This window comes from Arvicola amphibius, chromosome 2 (genome assembly GCF_903992535.2).
Source record: "Arvicola amphibius chromosome 2, mArvAmp1.2, whole genome shotgun sequence".
NCBI lineage: Eukaryota > Metazoa > Chordata > Mammalia > Rodentia > Cricetidae > Arvicola > Arvicola amphibius.
Genome location: NC_052048.2, coordinates 11,661,026 through 11,675,850, shown reverse-complemented (window position 1 = coordinate 11,675,850; position 14,825 = coordinate 11,661,026).

The following is a 14,825-nucleotide window of genomic DNA, read 5'->3' as shown; positions in this document are numbered from 1 at the left end:
AGCATGTCAGATTTGTCTTAAGTTTTACTTCAGAGTTAGAAAGTATTCTACTGGAATTTTGAAAGATTTTTTCCATGATAACAATGTCAAAATAAACAATTTATAAAAAGCATATTATTCAAATTGACTAATTACTTCTTTCTAAATTTACCATAAACACTCTTAATTCTCTTAATTCACCTTAAGTTCTAAACATGACACTTAAGATTTCCTGTGGTTTTGTCCCTGTCTTAGTGAAGAGCCCTACAGACAAAGCCAGGATGGCAGAATCAAATGGTAGTGTTAATTTTCCCTCTCTTCTTATTTTCTATTAATAAACACTAAATTTGTGTGTTCCTTTCTGAAATGATTTTTACAAATCCAAAATTACTCTTAAACACTTCAACAAATTACACAGGATTCTGAGGAAGAATTCATATTAAGCAATTCTTGATATTACCATTTTGATTGGTGATTTTTATCCCTTTTTAATAACTTTCATAACATATATATATATCATCAGAATAAAATCATTATTGAAAATGTTGGGAACTATTTGTAACATTAAAAAATGAAGTTATATATCATACATATCATCTATAGTTTAGACATTATTTAAAATTATGGAAAATATATGTATTCATACAATTTTAAAAGTATAACTATGAGAATTTTTGAGAACAATCTTTATGTAATAAGTACCTGGAGGCCAGTATAACAAATAATTTAAAACCTGGAAATTAATTTTTGTCTTCACACTTAGTACCTGATGCAACACAGCTGCAGGTACCTTGTATTTAAAGCTACATTTTATAAAACCTCACTAGCAAAAATCAATAGAAAGCTTTAGTGGGGAGAATGTGTGTAATAGTAACAAGTAGAAAGGTTAGTGCAGGAGTTAATGGTTCTACCAGGAATAAAACAGAGTTAAAATGTGAAGGAAAGGTCTCCCACAAGTGATTCATTAACCTTTCCGAACTCTGATGTATCCGTACTGTAAAGACTACAACAAATCTGACTGCAGCTCTGCCTGCATTGGCTAACACTGCACTGCAAGGCCAGCACTGCAAGCCCTGCACTGCTTGAAGTTCTTAGGGTAGAAAGACTTTCATTCCAACCCCATGTCACAGCTAAAACCTAAAGCAGGAGGACCACTGAGGTCGCAGAGAGCATCAGGACCCAATATACCTTCAAGTGTGCTTTCCTTTGTTTTCAGTAGGACATATCTGTGTGTGGGATGTGAGCACATCAGTGCATAGCCCACACCTGTGCCATGCACAGAGACCAGAGGAAGATGACACGTGTCTTGCGTTATTTTGCCGCATGACTTTCACCTTAACTTCTTGGGACAGGGTGTCTCTGAACTTAGAGAGTTACAGCTTAACTAGTTCTGCTGGACCAGCTACCACCACCCTCTCAGTGGATGGTACTAGCATGGCCTCAGCCTATGTTTAGTGTGTGCTGGAGTCTAATCGCAGGTTCTCTTGTTCTTGCCGCGTGTACACTTACTCATTGAACCATCTCTGCAGCCCTAGGTTTTCTTTTTATAGCTGACATAACTTTAGATTAAAAGAAAGTTAGCATATGCCATCGTCAAGTTTATGATGTGTGGTTGTAATTCTTTCAGAATCCTGTTAATTTCAGTTATTTCTATCATTGGGTAAATATTAGCAAAGCTGGGAAATGTTACAAGCATCCTTCATCATTCCAAAAAAAATAAATTAATATGCCATTCTTTTTTAATGATATGATTTATGTGGCTCCTGAATCAGCTGTCTCCAATGAGTGTGTGGTGACAACTAAAACATACAGTGATAGTGACAGAAGCCACACTTGTGGCTCAAGGCTAGTGGATCAGCAGTGAATGCCCTTGGCGTGTAATTCCTTTATAGTTTCCTTAGATTCTTTTCCACTTCACATAAAAAGAACAAAGAATAACCATCCCATGCACACACCCCTTCCTCAGGCAACTTCCTTATGTCTTCCACCCACCTTACTGCCTCTCCAAATCCTTCTTGCATTTCTTCCAATGACTGTTAGGCCCAAAGTTTAAATGAGCAGCTGACAGCAGGCAGATGAATGTTCCAGTCAGCCAACCAGCAGGGGGGCTCATGCACAGGATAGCTGTCTGGCCTTCGGAGACAAAATCAATCCCTGTGACAAATTCAGTGGCCATCAGCTAGGGACCTGAAGTCCCAGACCTCACATTTCTTCCAAATTTTCCACTTGGTAATCTGTCCTGCTGGGCTGTGTTCTTTCAGATTTCCATAGACTCCAAAAATGAAGTTATTTTTATTTCTCCCTTCTTTTTTTTCCTTGAAGAAGGGTAAATTCAGTTCATAATTAGGGGAGGAGCTGTATTTGGGTTCCATCCCCTACGTGAAATCTGTTATAAATATGCCCTGCCAAAATCCTGAACTCTCCGTGCCAGGTTTTAATAGCTTCAGTTCTTAGTCTTTTTCTCTAAATTCCAAATTTCCTGTCATTTTAAAATGTTTTGTCCTTGGAAATCCTTAGATTTTTTTCTCATAATTTATATATATATATATATATATATATATATATATATATATATATATATATATATATATATAATATGCTTGTGTGCTTAAGCCATTCTGTCTGCAGCAGCTGAAGACAAAAAGAAAAACATCAGCTTGTGTTCTGTCAGAAGTTGGATCTGCAACCTGTAATCTCATTTGCGGCTGTCCTAGAACTATTCTTATTATCTGGAATATTCTTATCTCAGAGCTACAGCTGAGGGCAGCATTGTGTCTGTTGGAGTGTAATCAGTGCACTGGCTAACGATGTCCAGATCTTTGTTAGAGCAGACACCATCTTTGGAATCGACTCCAATGCTGGAAATTGCTGAAGCCCTTAATCCGTAGGGTTTCTCTTGCCTGAATGGTGGTCAGAATAGCACATCAGAGGACTATGATCCTGGCTCTTTGAAATGTTGATTTTCATCTGTGCCACGATGTGGCTGATTTGCACAGAAACTCTTGATAGAGTTGGTCAATGATAATACGGTTTTCTACAAAGAGCACCATATTGACAGTTGAGGGAGGAAGTCACTTGCCAGTAAGCTTTGCCTACAAACACAACACAGACTTCGTGAAGCTGATATTTCATGAATAACTTTGACATATCTGAAGCAGCTTCAGTTTGTTATATTTTTGTATTTTCTTTGCATAATTTTAAGAGCAAAACTTCATTGTACTGAGACTTTGTCATCAGAAATTTATTTTTCATGATCAAGGAGGTGATTTTCTCTCTTTTGAAACAGCACTTGTTCATGTGGTACTGTATATTAAATAATTCAGAGAGTATTTATAACTAAGCAATGCTTCACAATGAGATAATAGGAGTCAATAAACCAGAAAACTCCTGAAGTTGATCTCTGAGGTACCAATAATTTTATTAATTATTGGAAGCTTAAGTGTGTTATCACCCAGAAAGAGTGATGGTATACAATAGCTATAGTCTATCTGTTTGTTTATCTATCTATCATCTATCTATCTATCTATCTATCTATCTATCTATCTATCTATCTATCTATCTATCTATCTATCATCTATCTATCCATATCAAATATGAGTATAATGAGTATATTCTGCAGTAATATATGAAGTTCAAGTGTTAACATTACAAAAAATATTATTTCAAAATCTAAAAATTAAATCTAGTTAACAATTTAATACATGAAGCTAAAAATATTGACGTCTTTTAAGGTTGCAAGTCATAAAAGACACATGATCTTTTAGGATATCTCAAGATAAAAACAAAGGCTTCCATGATGGAGGCGGGTCTTCTATCAATTTGTTGATTTCATTGGTTAATTAATAAAGAAAGCTGCTTGGCCTAATAGGTTAGAAAATAGGTGGGCGGAGTAGACAGAACAGGAAGAAGGAAGTGAGGTAGATGGCTCAGACAATTGCCCTTCCTCTACAACGAGATGCTATGAAGACAGCCACTAGGTCAGATGTGCTGAATCTTTCCCGGTAAGACACCATTCGTGGTGTTACAAAGATTATTAGATATGGGTTAGTCAAGATGTGAGTAAGAGGCTGAAAATAATGGGCCAGGCAGTGTTTAAAAGAATACAATTTGTGTGTTGTTATTTTGGGGCATAAGCTAGCCGAGGACCCGGGAGGCAGGAAGCTGCCCGCAGCTCCACACTACACTTCCAGAGCACAAAAACCATGACATCAAAAGGCAACTGTTTTTCCTTGACTATTCTGAAATATGAAGTTGATTCCCGGTTACTTTTATTATTTTTTTCAACATAACATTTTTTACTGATTATTGGGAGTTTCACATAATGCATCGCTATCTCATTCACTTCCCATGGTGGTATAAGTTTGTCAGTGGCCCATATGGCAGCTGATAGCTGTGTTGATGTCTGTGGTCTCTTCTGGTGCTGAAAACATGGTGCAGAATCCATGTTGAGGTCCATGGCCTCGATTGACTCTGGAAGCCATGCGGATGCTACTGCTGATTGTAAAGGGCAAGGAGGCTTTTCTTGCAGTTGGTGACTGCAGACTCAACATTAAAAAAGAGGGACATAAAAGGCTTCTGTGGTAGCCTCTTGCCCCCACATACAACACACACACACACACACACACACACACACACACACAAAGACACAATCTAGTCAAGAAGCCATTGAATAAAACTCTTAAAATTTATGATAGGAATCCTGAAATGCAGTTCTTCATAGCTTATGAATTCTGGTAAGGGTTGGGGTGGGGAAATTTTTTCTAAGGGGCTGGCAACCTGGAGTTCGATCATGCTACAGTGACTACATACATAATGCAAATTGTATTTAGTAGGTTTTTTTCTATTCTTTTGGGAGGAAGTACATCACAAGTGTGGAGGATGGAGTTATTTTGTAAAAACCATATATGATTGCACATTGATGCAATCACACAGAAGTTCTTACATCACATGGAAGAATAGGGAAAGGCTGTCATATTTTGCTTAATTGATAATATCATTCAGAAATCTAGGCTACCCCAAGCTTAGGTAGCAGAAAGCTCCCCCCCCAACTTGTACGCAATTGTACAAGGAAAAGAATCAGAGCCAGTAGGACTGTGGGTGGATTCTTATTCTCAAGGAACACCACAATCTGTACCATCAGAGATTCAGTTAACAGCAATGACGGCTCTCAATCAAAAGTCTCCGGCAGAATTTCTGACTGCCCAACGCAAGGACTGCATAGAAGGCTGATTTCTTCTCACTTAAACTGATAGGGAGACCAGTAAGCAGTCTTACAAGCAAGTGAAACTGAGAAATATTAAGTAAATTTATTTATTTTAAATTTGGTGACAAAACCATCCTGCTAATACAAACATTGTGAGAGGTAATGTTTGTCTTATTAATTAACTTCATTTGGAAATCACTGTTTTCTGAGACTTTTCAGTTTTATTTGATGCGCCAATGTGTGGGATGTATGCAGCTGTTCTCCACTGCCAGTATTTTGCTCACTGTTCTTCATGTCCAGTGTCACTGAGAAGCTACATGTGAGTTGATTGCTTAGTCATTGGGCGATCTTCTATAATGAAGTGCTAGGTCACTGGCATTCATGCCAGTGTGAATGAGAAGACAGACAGGAGTCTCTACACAGAGCCTCTTCTTACTCTACTGTGTCCTAGTTCATAATGTGGGTTAGTATACATAATCAATCAAGCAATCAGCTTTACAGTTTGTAAAATAATATAAGTATTTTTTTTTCAATTATTTAGTTTCAAGTTCAATTTTGTATATATACAAAATTTATATATCTATATATATAATTATAAAATAACTACATCATTTCCCCCTTTTTCCTCCCATCAAATCCTCCATTCACCATTCACATTGCTTTTTCTAATTCATTATATTTTCCTCTTTAGTTGTTTTTAAGTATACTTCTCTTCCTTTGTCCCTTCCTGGATCTTATTTCCCACCCTATGATGAATGTGTCATCTTTTCTCTATGTATGCAGTATGTTTGTATGTATGTATGTATGTATGTATGTATGTATGTATGTATCTATCATCTATCTATCTATCTATCTATCTATCTATCTATCTATCTATCTATCATTATCATCATCATCTTCATCTTCATCATCATCTATGCCTCTCCACCTATTTACCATTTATCTATTAATCTATCTCATCTGTCATCTGACTATTTACATTATTACCTGATATCATTTGCATGGAATTAATTAGACACAGGCCTTCCATTAATAAAATACAATGCAAAACTGCAAAATGGAGAGGCAGAAAGAGTAAAGACTCAGAATGTGTGGGTGACTACAAGGAAACAGTGTCTTCCAGACACAGTAGGATCCCTGAATGTATGAACTCATATGGTTTCTTGTGTCAGCATGCACAAAATGCGAGTAAGCTCAAGGCAGACTAAATCACAGTAAAGAGAAGTTGGCTTCAAAGTCCCACTCCTATTCTCCTCTTCATGAAGCTATCTGCAATTTATAGCTTCCAGCAGAGGAAAGACAGTTTTCTCTGAGTGCATAACAGTTTTGAAGACTGGGATGGACAAGGGCAGAGCTAGAGGTTAGGAGGAAAATATAAAGTAAATACAATATTCACATCTGAAATCCTCAAAAACTTAAGTAATAAAAGTATATGAAAAGGGAAAAGACTAAAGAAGGATACAAAAAATGTATATTTGTAGTTCTTGGTAAGTGGATCATGTTGCAGCAGAAGAACACACATTCAAGATTATTTTAGAAGCACAAATTGTATTTCATGGGTTAAAAAATAAAACACAAATTTGGATAGGTAAGGAAGGGAACACGGGACTGGGAAGATTTGGGAATGTGTGAAAATGGTCAAAATACATGAAATCCTCGAAGTAGTAATAAAAATTCATATTTAACAGAAATTTAAATTGTAAAAAAAGAATGAAATGTACTTTGTAAGATATTTAAGATACAGAGCATATGAAGTGTGCAAAGTAGAAGTAGACAATAAATAATTCCCCCTTTCCATTTGTCTCTTCAGTTCTGAGAAAAAAATAAGCCTTCCAAAGACAGGGACCACAGGCCCTCATCTTCACCAAAAGACATCCAAACTATTGTACTTCATTAGAACTGATGTTTTCAAATTTTAATCTATGTTTAGACATGATATACACATAAGAAAATTGGTGATTTTGAAAAAGTTTTCATATGCACAAAAATGTTATTAATAGATTTTTAAAGATGGCAAAGGTTCAATATAAGGTTCAGGCACAATACTATAACTATACTATAGTATAGCTAATACCATAACAACTGCATATTCTACACGAAGAAGGCAACCCTTCTAGCATCCTTTCCATATTATGATTAGAAACTTTTCTGCTTGATTTCACCCTGAAAAGGAACTCCTGGAGTTGGTAGCATGGGTGTCATGAAGATCCTTTTGTACCAGAGCTACAATGAGGTTGAAAGCACAGACAATACATTTACAAAATATATATTGTGTTTGCCAATGCAGAAACAACATCAGTGTGTGCATTTACTTCTTTATGAAGCCAGAATAAATAGTTACAACAACTGATCACTTGATCTGATTTCATATAGATTGTAACATTGATAACCCAGAATATCATGTTCAAATTATAAACTGACATAAAAGGGTTAAATGGATAAATCTTTAATTTTATTGGCTAAAATCACATAGTTTAGTGTGTAAATTTCATTTTAAGTATTTTCAAGCACAAATTACAGATGGAATTGAATTAATTTTGCTCTCATTTTGAGGAACAAATAATGAATTTTACTGTATTTCACAAGAAGAGGACTTAGCATATACAACTATTTCTTTGATTTTGTTAATATTTAAATATACCTATTAATGTTTTTATAAAGCTTATATGTGGTGGCAAAACAGGTTTCTGTGTGATGGAAGATAGAAATAATTGGACCTTACTTAGGCAATTATTTCATTCATAATGCAGGAACTCACAGTACCACAAACTTGTTTACATGAGAAATAGTTATTTGTGGAGCAATCAAACTAATAAGTTGGAAAATTCAATCTTTAGCTTTGCATTTAGAAACAGGAGGGTTGTGTGCTGTTTTGCTAACACTGAAAATGCCTAAGAAGGACCATTATTTTGCTTAGATATATTTATCTTATTTTGAATTAAGTGTATGTGAGGGCATAGACACCTGTGTGCAGGTTCACTTGGAGGCCCAAGAAGCATTGGATTTTCTGGAGACGAGATTATAAGTAGTTGTGAGCCTCCAATCCTGGACACTGGTACTAGAAGCACAGCTCAGATCCTCTTTACTGTGTGCTGTTAGCAGTTGAAAAATAACACTAGTCCCTTAATGCGATGATCTTGAAACTCAAGGCCTGCAAATGTCTGTTAATTATTTTCCTTAATTAACCCCTGAAATTTACTGCAGTAGGGGATCATGAATATTAAACAAGTCTGTATTTTTTAAATTATGAACTCAGCTCCTAGTTGTGCCAAAAATCCTTAGCAATTGGATGTTTTATTCTTACAGTAAAATACCATTAGATAGAAAACTTGACAATATATCTCAATTTAAGTCTGAATAAAATTTCAAGCCATAAAAATATACCATTTACCTCAGAAATCACGAAAAAAATATCTGGAATCTCGGGAGAAGTTCAAGTCTGCATTGGCGATATACTCTCCATTTCTCTGGCTCAGACACCTAAGATGAATAAGAATTCAACTCTCTAGGTTGAATCATTTTCCGTTAGTCATATTCTGTGGCCATTTATCTCCCTATCATTGCTCTATAAGGCTCTTACGAAGACAAGTGGGAGAGTTTTCTCCAAAGTGTTTAAACTCTTAGGAACAAAAGTACGTCATAAGAACAAATTTTTATTGTCTTTATTATTATAACAAACACAGTGAATAATTATTTTTGAGCCAGGAAAAGAAAGTGTTGTGAGCGTCTGCATCAGAAATGGCAAGGTGGGTGCTAAGTGACTCTCACATCTGTAAAGAACAGAGCTGCAATTTTTTCATTATTTTGCCTGTAACATTTTTCTTCTGAAGACCTTGTTTCCTGTACAGAGTTTCAGAATTTCTTTCCTTTCTACATGTCTTATATTTTTGTCTTTAATACCTGTGAAGCTTAGCATTTTTAAAGAGATTAACTTACTGCAAAAAAAGACAAAAAGCAAATAATAATAATAATAATAATAATGACTTTAAGGAAACCAAGACATCGTGTCTAAGGAATCATTTAATTTTTATTCATTATTTTATTTTCATTTGACATTTTATGTTTGAATGTAAATTTGAACAATTTCTGTTCAACCTTTCTTGGCATATTTCTAAGATTTATTTTCTTTTTATTTATGTGTATATGTGTAGGTATTTGCACTGGGGTTCAACCCCTTGCCAAGGAAGCCGACAAGAGCCCAGTATTCACCAGAATCCAACCACTGCAGGAGCAGGAAGTGCTCTTAACTGCCAAGCTTTACCTCTCTCTCCCTTTTTGCAGTCTGGTGAGCTTTTTTTGTTTGTTTGTTTGTTTTGTTTTTTTCTTTTTTTGTTTTTTCGAGACAGGGTTTCTCTGCAGCTTTAGAGCCTGTCCTGGAACTAGCTCTTGTAGACCAGGCTGGTCTCGAACTCACAGAGATCCGCTTGCGTATGCCTCCCGAGTGCTGGGATTAAAGGCATGCGCCACCACCGCCCGGCCGTTGCAGTCTGGTGAGCTTTTAATTTATTTTAATAGCCCCTAAATTAGAGACAATTCTGTTAACATCATAAGGAAATGTCTTTTTGTGTTCATAGTACGGTTTCCAGCTTTATTTTCCAAAATACTTATTTCTCCCGAATTGCATTAATTATCTATGTTTGTGGAATTCTGCCTGGGCTATGATCAGTAGCATTTGAGGTAAACATACAAAACCCCAAAGGAATAGTTCAGTCCCTCAGCCTTACTGTTCTTAGAAAAATGCAAACTGGGTTTTGCAAATGACTTTGGGCGAAGCAAAAGGGAACGTGCCAGTTCCTACAAAGGCAGCCAGACAGGAAGGCTGCCTTCTAGTTCATTTCCTACTTCTTATTTTGTGGTTGCATCTCGACATGCAATCTTACGACTTGTGCCTTTCCCAGCACTCCCCCGCTTATGTGTGTTATTCTCTGTAGCTTCACTTCTAGTGTCAAAAAACCACTAATGCCTCGTCAGTTCCAGAGAGCCACGCTCTGCCCCGCCCTTGAGAGAGTAGCAAAGATCCGTGTTCAGATGCATTAAAGAAGAAAATGGTATCTGTATGATTGGGAAAGTGCCAAATACGGTTTCAGCTTTTCTCAATAGCCACGACGCAGTAATATTTTAAGATCCCCTTTCTTCTTTTCCCCTTTCCTTCTCTTTCTCAATCTTCCTCATAGTCTATAAAGAAAAATAACTATGAATTACTCAAAATTTAATCCCAGTGTTTGGTAACCACAGAAGGAAGTTTCATAGTGAATGTATTTGATGTTTCTTTTCCTAACAATTTTAGAGTTTTCAAAGAAAAGAGATTAGATTAGTTTGGGAAATATTCTTTATTAAGTTGTTCTAGTTTTTCAGATGATTTCTGACATGTTGGTTATGAAATTTCACCACTGCTTTTGCTCTTTGCAATAATGATAATGATAATAATAATAATAATAATAATAATAATAAGCATGTTTAAAATGACAAACAGTAGCTACTAGGTATAGTGACCACAACATTTAATTCTGACACTAAAATGTGGAGGCAGGACAAGCTCAGTATGTTTGAGGCTCGACTGGTCTACTTAGTGAGACCCAGTCTTAATTTTCTTTTTTAATTTAAGAAAACACACAGTCTAATTAAGTATTGAATGTTTTAGTAACAAAGTTATTGAGACCAGGGTTCCGAAGGGTATAAGAATCTGTGGCATTGGTATTTTGGTTAACTTTATATTAACTTTTGCAGATAAGGAATATTGAAGTGCTAAATATGCCAGTTACCACAGAAAATATTTGTTGAAGGTGTGTGTGTGTGTGTGTGTGTGTGTGTGTGTGTGTGTGTACATGTGCTTGTATGTGCTCTATTTGTGTGGTTTCCATCTGTGAAAGTAAAGATTGCCGGGCAAAAGTTGGGAGGGGGGTGGGTTGGGGGGAAGGGGAGATGGGGAAAGAGAAGGGAGAAGGGGAGGATTGGGGAGAGCTTGGGCATTCCGGAATGGGAAGGTTGAGATGGAGGAAGGGTGGATATGAGAGCAGGGAAGAAGATACCTTAACTAAGGGAGCCATTTTAGGGTTGGAAAGAGACTTGGCTCTAGAGGGGTTCCCAGGTGTCCAAGGGGATGTCCCCAGCTAGGTCGTTGGGCAGCAGAGGAGAGGGAGCCTGAATGGCCTCTCCCATAGCCACACTGATGAATGTCTTGCATATCACCATAGAACCTTCATCTGGCGATGGACGGAGATGGAGACAGAGACCCACACTGGAGCACTGGACTGAGCTCCCAAGGCTCAGACGAAGAGCGGAAGGAGGGAGAACATGATCAAGGAAGTCAGGACCGCAAGGGGTGCATCTATCCACCTAGACGGTGTGACTGATCTGATTTATGGGAGCTCAACAAGGTCAGCGGGACTGGGACTGAACGAGTATGTGATCAAACCAGACTCTCTGAATGTGACTGACAATGAGGGCTGACTGAAAATCCAATGATAATGAAACCGGATTTTGATTCTACTGCATGTACTGGCTTTGTGGGAGCCTAGTCTGTTTGGATGCACACCTTCCTAGACCTGAATCGAGGGGGACGGCCTTGGACTTCCCACAGGGCAGGGCACCCTGACTTCTCTTAGGACTGGAGAGCGAGGGGGAGGGGGAATGGGGAGAGTGGGAGGGATATGGGAGGATGGGAGGAGGTGGAAATTTTTAATAAATAAATAAAATAAAATAAAGAAAAAAATTCTATATTCTAAGTAAAAGTTCAAATCAACAAATCATTTATTCTCTGTGCCAAGTGACAATATAGGTATTTGGCATGTACTATCAAATGCCAATTAACAGAATTACTTATGTGGGTTTACGTTTCAGTATAGAGCCATAAAAATCCCAGTTAGTAAATCAGGTGTTTATTTTTTGTGGGATGTGAAATTTGAGTGCAACAAATAAAAAAAATAAAGCGGCAAGGTGCCTGGGCTAGAGAACCCTGGAGATGATGGCAGGTGGAGACATACGTTAGCAAAATGAGTCTGGGAAAACACTTAAAAGGAGATTCCAGTAAGGGACATTTGTCCTAAAGAAACAAAAAAAATAATGATTTAAAAACTGGAGAGTGGCTAAGAAAGGATGGAATTGGCAAGGCCTGTGAACAACGGTGAGTGAGTGGAAAAGAGTACACAGGGATGAGGTGTGGGGACCAAGATGTCAGACATAATTGGGACAATTAACTAATTAGATTTTACCATAGAAAATGTTATGACTGTTGAGACATCCTATGCAGGGAATGACAGAATCTGACAAATCTTGATTGATATTTTATTAGAACCCTCTGTTCTAATAAACATAGAGTGAAATGCGAATCTATCTCATACAAAATGATGTCATTGTATCAGTCTTCATTCACTGTTTCTCTTTGTTCCTTCAAATCCACCATTAGTAGAGCTTCTTTCTTTTCCTCTCCCTAATTAAATCTGTTAGAATTCACCAGAGCAAGTGCTCTTTACAGGAATTAAGAGGCAACTTTTCACACAGTGGAGGTTTCTTGACTCCCTGTAATCATACTGTACTTTTCACTCAGACCATGAACATACTTTTTCTCATACGATGTAAACCTGAGTAAATTGGACCTTAAATCATCCAAGATAACGAGAAACTATACCAGGAACTATATCAGACACATTCTGGGCTAAATCTGTGGAGAGAACTTTGTTGATGGGATATGTAACAAGTATCCATTGGTCATTGCAACAGGGAAATGGACTTCTGGTCTTCAGAAGATAATCCAAAGACAGAATTGGGGGATTTTCACATTCCTTCTCCCACACTTTCTTGAAAATCTACATGTATTAAAAAGTGACATTGTCTGGCCACATCCTGGACATTCAACAAGACAAAGTGATCTGGTATCATTTGTCAGCAGGGCAAATGTACATTATTAGCAGGAGAATAGAAAGAGCTGACTCTTCCTTCAGACCAGGCAGGAGGAAGAGAGGACAAAACATTAAAGGACAGTGAGAAAAGTTGGTGTCCCATCATGTGTGATGTGGAACCATTTTGATTTTCTCTCTCTCCTCTCTTTCTGTCTCTTTCCCTTCCTCTTTGAATGTGTACATGTGTTCTTATGAAATAAATAATAGCAATATAAGTTAATCCAAATAATCACTGTTATTTGCTAGTATTACTAATTTTGGTGCGATGATGTCTAAGCTTTATATTATTTCATATTGGTAAGATATAACTTCAGCTTTATCTTAAAACTTGAGCATAGGAAACAGAAAGTCATATGAGGATCTTAATAGAGTGCACAGGAAATAATACCCATAGATAAATTCATAGAAAGATGTGATAAAAGAGAATCATATATCTTCATAAACATGGTGTTTTAAATTACAGTTAGCCAAGGTCAGGCTACTGAAATCACCATCAGTTGCAAATGCTATTCTAAGGTGGTCCTTACTAATTATTAAATATTTTTTTCTGTCCAGTCTTTTGTTGGGTTTTCTGATCCACAGAATTTCCAATATTACATTTTGGAGCTTATTATTTCACAAGATATTTGACATGTAAAACTTTCAAAAGTATTTAAATATTTTGACTAATTTTCTCTTTTTTTGTGTGTGTTCCAGGTATTCACACCTTTTTAATGCCTATTGAAGGCTAGAGAAAAAAAAAATCATCTGATTGTTTTTAACCTGAAAAATCATTCAGTGTATATTTACAGTGACCCTGTATCATGTTGATTATTAGCTATGTATTGTTTGTAGGAGATAAGTCAGCATACATTTATTTGTATGTGTGTATGATCCTTCAAATGTGACAAGCTTCTTCATTGTAAGAAGAGAAAGTTTACCATTATTTTTATCAGGATGAATTTTTTTCTGTCAACATTTGTCCACTTTAACATGTTAGATTTAATAATGACTATTTGAGTTTTAATTATCTATTGAAACACACACACATACACAAACACACACACACGCACACACACACATACACACACACGCGCACACACACACACACGCACACACACACATACACACACACATACATACACACACACACGCACACACACACATACACACACACATACACACACACATACACACACATACACACACACACATACACACACACATGCACACACACACACGCACACGCACACACACACATACACACACGCGCACACACACACACACATACACACACACGCACACGCACACGCACACGCACACACACACACACAATTTGCCTGGTCACCTTGCACCACTAACACATCACTTTTTTGTCCTAACTAGTGACAAGAGGACAGTCATCATTAACAAGATGACAGGCCCCTTCTCTAAGCTGTAAATGCAGTAGAGTTTAAAAACAAACTTCAAGAGATTAAGCATCCTCTGAGATGGCCTCTTCAGTGGACTCATCAATAGACTTGACAGTAAGCTGTCACTTTCTTTATTAAGGAGAACTGAACTGCTCACTGCACGTTACATATGTAAACTGACAATATGCCTTTAAAGTCTGGAGTGAGAGCAAGTCAGTACTGGTAATGTGCGTGTTTGGGGAATTCAAGGCCATCTCAAAAACGTAAAACAGAAATACATGTCCAATCTATGAAGCATCGCACTTATTTTTAAGCAATATGGTCTTGTTATTTCAACGTATTGGCAATAGAGTT